General features: G+C 46.5%; 1 long non-coding RNA gene across 1 annotated transcript; it reads right to left on the bottom strand.

Moving 5' to 3' along the window:
- Positions 1–2,795: 2,795 nt before the first annotated feature.
- LOC139830600 (uncharacterized) lies at positions 2,796–6,001 on the bottom strand. Its single transcript, XR_011743348.1, has 3 exons — positions 5,694–6,001; positions 4,372–4,455; positions 2,796–3,076 (listed from the first exon to the last, which is right to left on the bottom strand). It is a non-coding gene; the product is annotated as an uncharacterized lncRNA (long non-coding RNA).
- Between the last annotated feature and the right edge of the window lie 4,978 nt (positions 6,002–10,979).

The following is a 10,979-nucleotide window of genomic DNA, read 5'->3' on the forward strand; positions in this document are numbered from 1 at the left end:
AGAGCTGCTGGCGCAAAGTTGACGTGGGAGTTAGAGATCCCTGTGATGTAACTTTTCTTCAGGTCCCCGGCAACGGCGCCAGAAAAAGAGCTTGATACGCATACAGCACGCGTCCGTTGGGAACCCCAAGAGGAAGGTGTGATGCGTACAGCGGCAAGTTTTCCTTCAGTATGAAACCAAGGTTTATCGAACCAGTAGGAGCCAAGAAGCACGTTGAAGGTTGATGGCGGCGAGATGTAGTGCGGCGCAACACCAGGGATTCTGGCGCCAACGTGGAACCTGCACAACACAAACCAAGTACTTTGCCCCAACGAAACAGTGAGGTTGTCAATCTCACCGGCTTGCTGTAACAAAGGATTAGATGTATAGTGTGGATGATGATTGTTTGCAGAGAACAGTAGAACAAGTATTGCAGTAGATTGTATTTCAGTAAAGAGAATTGGACCGGGGTCCACAGTTCACTAGAGGTGTCTCTCCCATAAGATAAACAACATATTGGGTGAACAAATTACAGTTGGGCAATTGACAAATAGAGAGGGCATGACCATGCACATACATATTATGATGAGTATAGTGAGATTTAATTGGGCATTACGACAAAGTACATAGACCGCTATCCAGCATGCATCTATGCCTAAAAAGTCCACCTTCAGGTTATCATCCGAACCCCCTCCAGTATTAAGTTGCTAACAACAGACAATTGCATTAAGTATTGCGCGTAATGTAATCAATAACTACATCCTCGGACATAGCATCAATGTTTTATCCCTAGTGGCAACAGCACATCCATAATCTTAGAGGTTTCTCTCACTCCCCGCATTCACGGAGACATGAACCCACTATCGAGCATAAATACTCCCTCTTGGAGTTACTAGCATCAACTTGGCCAGAGCATCTACTAATAACGGAGAGCATGCAAGATCATAAACAACACATAGATATAAATTGATAATCAACATAACATGGTATTCTCTATTCATCGGATCCCAACAAACACAACATATAGAATTACAGATAGATGATCTTGATCATGTTCGGCAGCTCACAAGACCCGACAATTAAGCACAATGAGGAGAAGACAACCATCTAGCTACTGCTATGGACCCATAGTCCAGGGGTGAACTACTCACACATCACTCCGGAGGCGACCATGGCGGCGTAGAGTCCTCCGGGAGATGATTCCCCTCTCCGGCAGGGTGCCGGAGGCGATCTCCTGAATCCCCCGAGATGGGATTGGCGGCGGCGGCGTCTCTGGAAGGTTTTCCGTATCGTGGCTCTCGGTACTAGGGGTTTCGCGATGAAGGCTATTTGTAGGCGGAATGGTAGGTCAGGGGGCGTCGCGAGGGGCCCAGGAGACAGGTCGGCGCGGCCAAGGGTGGGGCCATGCCGCCTTCCCTCCTGGCCACCTCGTGGCCCCACTTCGTTGACTCTTCGGTCTTCTGGAAGTTTCGTGGCAAAATAGGACCCTGGGCGTTGATTTCGTCCAATTCCGAGAATATTTCCTTGCTAGGATTTCTGAAACCAAAAACAGCAGAAAACAGCAACTGGCACTTCGGCATCTTGTTATTAGGTTAGTTCCAGAAAATGCACGAATATGACATAAAGTGTGCTCAAAACATGTAGATATCATCAATAATGTGGCATGGAACATAAGAAATTATCGATACGTCGGAGACGTATCACCCCCTTCTTAGATCAAGGCACCGAAGGAGAAATGATAAGGGGTGGCCCGATCTTCTCAGTAAGCAACAGTGGTGATGATGATCACGGAGTGATGGCAGCGGAGAAACACGACGATGAAGTGGATGATAACTTGTATGACGCAACAAGATCTCTCGATTGGTCCCTGTCGCCAATGCAAATGCTCTCAACCCTACAAGATATTCGCAACTCCACACACTTGCGCACGTAGCCGCCGACCACGAAGCGGTAAGTTGCAACCGTCTAATTCCCAATGGAACAGCAGATCACACAAGACTTATTCAGGATCTACACAATATTCAAGCAATATGGTGTAGGGATTCAATAGTTTTGCTAGAGCAAACAACTAAGAACTAGGGTTTATCTTAAACATGGTCTAAAGCAGCTAGGGGGGCGTCCTGGGCACTTATATAGGCGTCCGGGACGAGTTCTGGTCGAAAAGATACAAAAATAACCGACCCAGAATAGATCTGGTCGAGACAGACTCGGACAAATCTGGTCTGGAATCCGGTCAACCGGGCCAGGGACCGGATCGGCCGGTCTTGGGTCCAGTCAACCGGGCGGCAACCGGATAGTTGCGAGGTTTTCCGGTTTTCATCCGGTACGATAAATCGCGTCCGGTTGGCGCCCGGTCGACCGGGTCAGTGACCGGGTTGGCCGATATGGCGGCCGGTCGGACCGGGTGCTGGACCGGCCTGGACGTCTTCTTCTCCTCTCGCGCATGCCTCCCGCTCCTCCCTCGCGCGTCCATGAGATATCTTCATGTCCAGCTCCATGTCCAGCTTCACGTCCATCTTGACGTCTGTAAGCCCCAGGAGTAGGAAAACCCAGAGTGCGCATGTAAGAGGGGTTTATGTGCATGAGGTCACTACAAAGGACCGTGAGGTCGCCTCGCATTCCCAAGCATATGGGTAGGCCAAGCAACAGCTCGACACGCCCATGCACACAACACCCACCTCAGAGGCTCACGATAGGCTTTCCAAGCCTGAGTGCTTCACCTTCCTGTGCACTTCACACATACACACACTGTGCACAGGATACGAGGGTAGAATACAGCTTGAATATCACAACATGACTATGTACGACACAAAAGATGGAAATAAGGTTCATATATATAGCAACGCTCTAATGAGCAAGATCCAAATGACACTCAGAGGACACATGTCCCAACATTACATCATACATAAGATAGCCAAATAGTCTGGGTACAGACAAGAACCAAATGGGACTAAGAGTCCTGAAGATAATCAAGCGGTGTTCCCATAACCAACATGCCACAGGCTGCTGCCTTAGGAACGATCCTGCTACGCAACGAAGTCGTCGTCCGTGAACTCGACAAAGTAGCCACCTGCGTACTGCTCATCATCTGTCGTACCTGTTTGTCGAAAAGCGTGTTCCGGAAAAAGAGGGAGAAAAACGAGGGTAAGTACCGTTGGCACGTACTTGCGAGACAAGACCAGCTATGCTTGCTGGTGGGCGGTGTAAACTTCGCCCGGCTATATGTGGAGTTTAGCGGCAGCAAAGCACTATCCAATAGAGACACGCTACAACATCCGTCTAATAGAGAAGGTAAGAGAGCGCATATTCTAGCAGTTCTATACTCTGCAAATAAACCCTGCCATTGCGATCCCCCTTAGCCAAGAGGTACTAACAAGGCACTCACACAGTTGACAATTTTATATCCATTCCATTATAATAGGGCTAACTTACTACGCAAGTAATTAGCAAGTTATTAGCGACAACTTTAGGTGTAAGTTGTTCTATGATCGAGTTAAACAGCTCCAAGTCGTCCATAACCACGGACACGGCTTATCGATAAGATTTAACCCTGCAGGGGTGCACCAACGTTACCATAAACGCATGCTCGAACCCGCTTGATCACGGCAGAGTCTCACAACAAGACCGTTCCCAAATCAACAAGAATGCCTAGGGGGGCCACCCGACTAAGCTACCCGAAACGAAGTTCGGCCGTACTCCGATGCGGACTCAGGGTTTGCGACGGCGGCTAGGCGTGCGAACCACACGCTTTCGCTAAACGTCCCGCGGGGTACAGTACAGAAATAAACACCCGAAGGCAACAGGAAGTAAACACCCGAAGGCAACAGTAAGTAAACACCCGAAGGCAACAGTAAGTAAAGCATGGCATACATGGCATACATGGCATAGGAAAATAAAACCAAGGTTGTGGCCCCCTTTTCAACGGACTTGAGAAATGGTAATGGGTGATGGGGGGTCCCGATAAAACCTCCCACGAGTGGTTAGCGCGCTCAGTCTTAGAAACAGATAACAAGAACTCGGGTCCTAGGGGACACAAGCGAGACAAAAATCCGATGCTTTCGCAAAGGGGCTCACCGATGCCTCTGCAATATTATAACCCTTAGCAATTTTAGTTGTAGCAAAAGTTATCCACTTCATTTTCGAAAAGGTAGTACATGTGTCAACATCCCAACAAGATATCCCGAACATTTCGAGATATCAACAAAAACCCTAAACTCGCCTACGATTCGCAAAGCTGGCAAACAACAAACAATAGGTAGGGCGAGGAGGTGTATCTCGGATATTTAGGTAACAGGTGGAATAGGACACGTGACACAACAGAATCGCAACATAGGGATAGCAATAGAACAAAAGAGCATGTAAAATGTAAAATAGGTGAAGGGGTGGGCTCGCCTGTCAGATCAGAGGTAGAAGCACAAGCGTGATCCTCCTCAAGGGTGAAGTCGTACTCCTGCTCGTACTGCTCTGCGTCGGCGTCTACTCGAGAAGAACCAAAAGCACATACAAGGAAGATATAGCATAAATCAATACAAGTGCAATGCGCAATATGATGCATGATGACATGGCAAGATGGTTGGTGCAAGGCAAAATTAAGTGGGGTGCTCATAATTCACAAGAAATGATATGCACCCACACATACATTCTTAATGCAGGTTGCAAATTTTAGTTTGGTCAATTTAGAGATGATGCCCATGATGCATGACAGTATGATATTCGAATTCGTCATGTTTTTCTGATACAAAAAGATGTAAAACATGTTGAATTTGGAATTAGGGTTTATTAGATATGAACATTTCAAGTTTTAGCCATTTTAACCCATTTCAAAACGTTGTCAAATTTATATTGTTCAAAATTCACAACAGAGTTTACATTCATGTAACTACTGCTTTGCTGATGTTCCAGGATATAAGGTTTGTATGAAAAGGAGTCCAAAACCTGTTTTACAAACAAAGCAAAAAGGTGCTGTGAGTGTAACCAAATAAACAGAGCTCCAGGAAAAGGAATATGCACAGCGTGTAAGATTAAAAAAAAATGGTTTGGTGCGCCTGCCAGGATTTGAACCGTGAACGCGCTGCTGTGAGATCAGGGGCACAGACAGTGTGCTATGTCACAGGTTTTGAAGCTATACGAGTAGCATACAAGGTAAGCTGTAGCAACGGGTTAACTGAATTTTGGACAACTGCAAACTGAAAACTGTGACAGTGCAGACTGAAGACGTGACACTTGCAGGAGTTTCGTGCACGACTTTTAAAGTGGCGAGATCTAAGAAACTGGGAAGACTTTGGTGGAGATTTCGACGGTTTGAGAAGGAGGGAGGTGCCAGAGTTTGTTTGGAGGTGGTATGGTCCGAAGAGGAACACGGTGGTGGCTGCGGTGAACTTGGAAAAACGTGACAGCGTCACAGACGAAGAACAGTGAAAACAGAAGCCTGTTTCCTGGACAGAAGTTTGCTTGATGATGGCGTCGTGTACATGCATCGAAACTAGGTGACTCCAAAACAAAAGTTGTAGATCTGTGTCCCAGCTTTGTAACGGTGCCAAGATCTCGCGCAGAGGTGGAGTGGTTCGCCGGCGGAACTCGTCGGAAGTCAGTACCGTGAAACAGCAAAACTGGAACTTCGTTTTTTCGGTTCGATCTCGCTCAGATCTTCGCACATGTGATGGAGCAGCGACATAGAGACATGCAGGGGAGATGTAGGAAGGAAGGCTGCTCACCCTGGGCTCGTTGTAGAGGAAGGGCAGCAGTAGGGGTCGCCGGAGATGATGAAGAAGAAGGAGGCCGGGGCAGGAGTTGAGGAAGTGGGCGTTCTCGAGCAGATCTTGGCGATCCAGGTTCCGTGAAGAAGACGAGGACGTAGAGGGAACCGTGGTGGTTCGATTTCAGAGCTCAGGTGGGGTAGATGGCGGCCATGGCGACGACGGCGAGGTTTAGACGGTGGTGTTTCTCTCACAGCAGGTTTTCTCTCGGGGCTTTTCTTGCAGAGAAGGAGAAATGGCGGCGGAGCTGGAGAGGGGAAAGAGCTAGGGTTCTGCCAGCACCTGGCGTTTTAAGGATGCTAGGTGGCAAGCATCAACGTGATGGGAGGAGATCATGTGGTGAAGGAGGTGGTCGTACACGAAGAAGACGACGAACAGGAGCTCCCCTCCACACGTTGGAGCTGGGCTGGGCCAAAGAAAGGCTGTCGTGGCTTGGTTGCTGTGTTAGTTGGGTTAGGTTAGCTAGGCTTGGGTTAGTTTCCTGTTTTTATTTCTTACTCCTTTCAAATCTTTTTCTGAAATTTGGAGAAGAGAAATATTTGGACATTTGAAAAGGAATTGAATTTCAGGGAAGGCTCAGCCTTGTATACCAACTATGGTAGGCTTGAGTACAAGAAGAAAAGAGAAAGAGAACAAGAGGAAAGACATAGAGATAGTAAAAGGATACGAAAATATTTGGTATACAATTATCGGTAAACCTTAAGTAGGTCAACCAATTGAGAAAGGGTAAAACCCAACTCAAGATCATATTAATAGCATTGATAAAATAGAATAAGAAAGGTAGGTTTAACAACCATAATAGAAATTTTGGCATGACCTATTGAAAGATGGATCAAGTAGAGGGATAGGTTGGGCTTGTTAGCTTTTCTTGGAACATCACAAGAGGGAGGGGATGAACCAAGAGAGAGGAAGAGATGAAGAACAACAAGCAAACAAGGCAAAGCCAAAACCAAATGCAATTTTATAAAAGCCAAAAGGTGGTGATATGCATGAGTGCAACATGATGAGATGATAACAATGCAAGAAAGGTAAAAGGGACTAAGGTGTTACTCTTGGGATGTTACAAACGCCCCCCCTTGAAGGAATCGTGCCCCGAGATTCTCAGGAAGAAGAGAAAAAGGACGGGTACTCGGAACGGAGTTGATCTTCCCGCTCCCAAGTTGCTTCTTTATCGGAATGGTGCGACCGCTGCACCTTGAGGAACTTGACAGACTTGTTGCGAGTACGACGTTCAGCTTTATCAAGAATCCGAACGGGATGCTCTTTGTATGAGAGGTCTTCTTGGAGGTCGATGGACTCGTGATCAACTGCACGGCCCGGATCTTTGAAGCACTTCTTGAGCTGTGACACGTGGAAGACATCGTGCACTTTGGAGAGCTTCTCAGGGAGTTCAAGGCGGTAAGCGACTTCACCACGCTTTGCTAGAACCTTGAAGGGACCAATGTATCTTGGCGTCAGCTTGCCTTTGATACCGAAGCGATGAGTGCCCCTCATAGGAGTAACACGAAGGTAGGCTTGATCACCAGGATGATATAACATATCACGGTGCTTGCTATCATAATAGCTTTTCTGCCGAGATTGTGCTATCTTTAGATTGTCACGAATGATTCGCACCTTTTCTTCAGCCTCGTTGATGACATCGGGGCCAAAGATTTGCCTTTCACCAGTTTCAGACCAGTTCAGAGGTGTTCTGCATTTGCGACCATAGAGAGCTTCGAAGGGTGCCATGCCCAAGCTGGCTTGATAGCTGTTGTTGTAAGAGAACTCGGCGAATGGAAGACATTCTTCCCATTTCATGCCGAAGGAGATAACACAGGCACGGAGCATGTCCTCGAGAATCTGATTGACTCTTTCGACTTGCCCACTCGTTTGCGGATGGTAAGCTGTGCTGAAGAGCAGATTAGTTCCCATAGCTTTCTCAAAGCTTGCCCAAAACTTGGAAGTGAAGATGCTTCCGCGATCAGAGCTTATTTCCAAGGGAACACCATGAAGAGAAACAATCTTTGCAGTGTAGAGTTCAGCCAACTGACTAGCAGATATTGTATCTTTGACAGGAAGGAAGTGAGCAACCTTAGAAAGACGGTCGATCACCACGAAGATAGCATCATTGCCTTTCCGAGACTTTGGAAAACCAGTCACAAAGTCCATCTCAATCTTATCCCATTTCCACTCAGGAATTTTCAGGGGTTGGAGGACACTGGCAGGTCTCTGATGTTCTGCTTTGACACGGCGACAGACATCACATTCTGAGACATAGCGAGCAACATCCCTTTTCATCCTAGTCCACCAATAGGTAGACTTGATGTCGAGCTACATCTTTGTGCTGCCAGGATGGATAGAAAGAGGAGTGTCGTGAGCTTCTTTGAGAATGAGGTTTCTCAGGTCTGGATCATTCGGAACAACAAAACGACCTTGGAAGAAGAGAGTTCCTTGATCGTCGAGAGAGAAAGACTTGTACTTGGGCTTGTGCATATTCTCTTTGATATTCCTGCTGCAAATATCTCGCAACTGTCCTTTTCGGATCTTATCTTCAAGAGTTTGCGTGATCACCAGGTTTGCAAGGTAACCTTGGGGAACAAGCTCAAGATTCAATTTCCTGAATTCTTCATAAAGAGCAGGTTGACTTTCTTGAATCATGAGGTTGTTGCAATATGACTTGCGACTAAGGGCGTCAGCCATGACATTAGCTTTGCCTGGAGTGTAGCTGATAGACAGATCAAAGTCCTTGATGGTTTCCATCCATCTCGTTTGACGGAGGTTCAAGTTGGGTTGTGTGAAGATGTATTTGAGACTCTTGTGGTCGGTGAAGATCTCACATTTGTTGCCCAACAATTATTGGCACCATGTTATTAAAGCATGTAACACGGCTGCAAGCTCAAGATCATGTGTGGGATAGTTGAGTTCATGCTTTTTCAACTGACAAGAAGTATACGCCACAACTTGACGTTCTTGCATGAGGACAGCACCTAGACCATGAAGAGAGGCATCACAGAATATCTGGAAAGGCTTAGAAGTATCTGGAAGAACAAGGACAGGTGTGGAAGTGAGCTTCTGCTTGAGGAGATCAAAGCTTTCTTGACATTGAGGAGACCAAAGGAACTTCTTGTCTTTCTTCAGGAGATCGGTAAGAGGCTTGGCGATCTTGGAGAAATTCTCAACGAAGCGGCGGCAGTAACTTACCAAACCGAGGAAACTTCTCACTTGCTTGACATTCTTCGGAGGAAGCCATTCAACGATCGCCTTGACGGTTTCAGGATTGACAGCAATGCCTTTTCCCGAAATGACATGACCAAGATAGACGACTTGAGGAAGCCAAAATTCACACTTGGAGAACTTGGCATAGAGGCGATGTTCACGAAGCTTCATGAGGATGAGGCGAAGATGCTCTTCATGCTCCTCATTGGACTTGGAGTAGACAAGGATATCATCGAGATAGACTACCACAAACTTGTCGAGGTACTCCATGAAAATGTAGTTCATCAACCGAGAGAAAGTGGCAGGAGCATTAGTGAGGCCAAAGGACATGACGGTGTATTCGTAGAGACCATAACGAGTTTTGAAGGTCGTCTTGGGTACATCCTCCTTGCGGATTTTGATTTGGTGATAACCACTTCTCAAATCCATCTTAGAGAAGACAGTTGCACCCGCAAGCTGATCAAAGAGCTCATTGATGCGAGGAAGAGGATATGTATTCTTGATCGTTTTCTCATTGAGAGGACGGTAGTCAACCACCAATCGATCAGTTTTATCCTTTTTCTTCACGAAGATGGTAGGACATCCCCATGGAGAAGTGCTTGGTTGAATGAAACCAAGTTTTTGCAACTCATCAAGCTGCTTCTTGAGTTCAGCCAACTCATTTGGACCCATTTTGTATGGCCGCTTTGAGATAGGAGCTGTTCCAGGCTCTAGTTCAATGACGAACTCAACAGCCCTGTCAGGTGGCATACCTAGAAGTTCTTCAGGAAAGACATCAGGAAAGTCGCAAACCACCGGTATAGACTCAAGCTCCGGAAGAGAACTAGGATTCAAAGCAAAGAGCTGAACGGAAGGTGTTTGGGAAGGTGTATAGGTCAAGAATCCTGTTGAAGTAGGAAGAGAAACTGAATGCGTGGCGCAATCAATGACAACTTTGTTGGCCTTCAACCAATCCATGCCAAGGATGACATTAATGTCAGAGTTTCGAAGGAGTATCAAGGAGGCGAGAAAGATATGGTTTCCAATTTGAATTTGGTTACCATGGCTTACGATAGTGGATAACATCTGCGCTCCGGGGGATTGAACCATGAGAGATTTAGGCATGAGCTCCATAGCAAAGTTATTGCTTTGAGCAAAGCTATCAGATACAAAAGATAGAGAAGCTCCTGTATCGAACAGTACTTTTGCAGGAATAGAGTTAACGAGCAAAGTACCAAGAACGACATCGGTAGCTTGCCCAGCTTGCTCGATGTTTAGGTTGTTGACGCGAGCAGATACAAGGATATGAAAACTAGAACATCCAATCGACACGCGGGATAGTGGAGTAAACGGTAGTTCCATGAGGATAATGAAAAGGAAACAGGCTCTGGAACAAAGAAGTGGTCGAGATAGCATCGGATCAAAGGAGAATAACATGTTAGTATGAAAATACTAACAATTGCAAAGGAAGAGATTATATGTGGAGATTGACAAAGGATGGTAATGAAGCAACCATAGTACAGAAATTTTTCAAAACACTTTTCCCTATGTCACTATGGTTTCCCACAAACACGTCCAAGCCTAGATGAAACAAGATAAGAATAGAGTAAAACCGTTGCTCTTCCTCACCAGAGGGTGGGTGGGTGGGGTAAGAAATAAAAGCAGAGTTCCTACTCTCGTGCACAATTTTTCCTATGTAGCTACTAAAATATGAGTTTCTAGACACAACTTCGTCCGTTGCAAGGGCTCCTAAAGGCAATCCTGCTCTGATACCAAGTCTGTAAGCCCCAGGAGTAGGAAAACCCAGAGCGCGCATGTAAGAGGGGTTTATGTGCATGAGGTCACTACAAAGGACCGTGAGGTCGCCTCGCATTCCCAAGCATATGGGTAGGCCAAGCAACAGCTCGACACGCCCATGCACACAACACCCACCTCAGAGGCTCACGATAGGCTTTCCAAGCCTGAGTGCTTCACCTTCCTGTGCACTTCACACATACACACACTGTGCACAGGATACGAGGGTAGAATACAGCTTGAATATCACAACATGACTATGTACGACACAAAAGA

This window comes from Lolium perenne, chromosome 4 (genome assembly GCF_019359855.2).
Source record: "Lolium perenne isolate Kyuss_39 chromosome 4, Kyuss_2.0, whole genome shotgun sequence".
Lineage (NCBI taxonomy): Eukaryota > Viridiplantae > Streptophyta > Magnoliopsida > Poales > Poaceae > Lolium > Lolium perenne.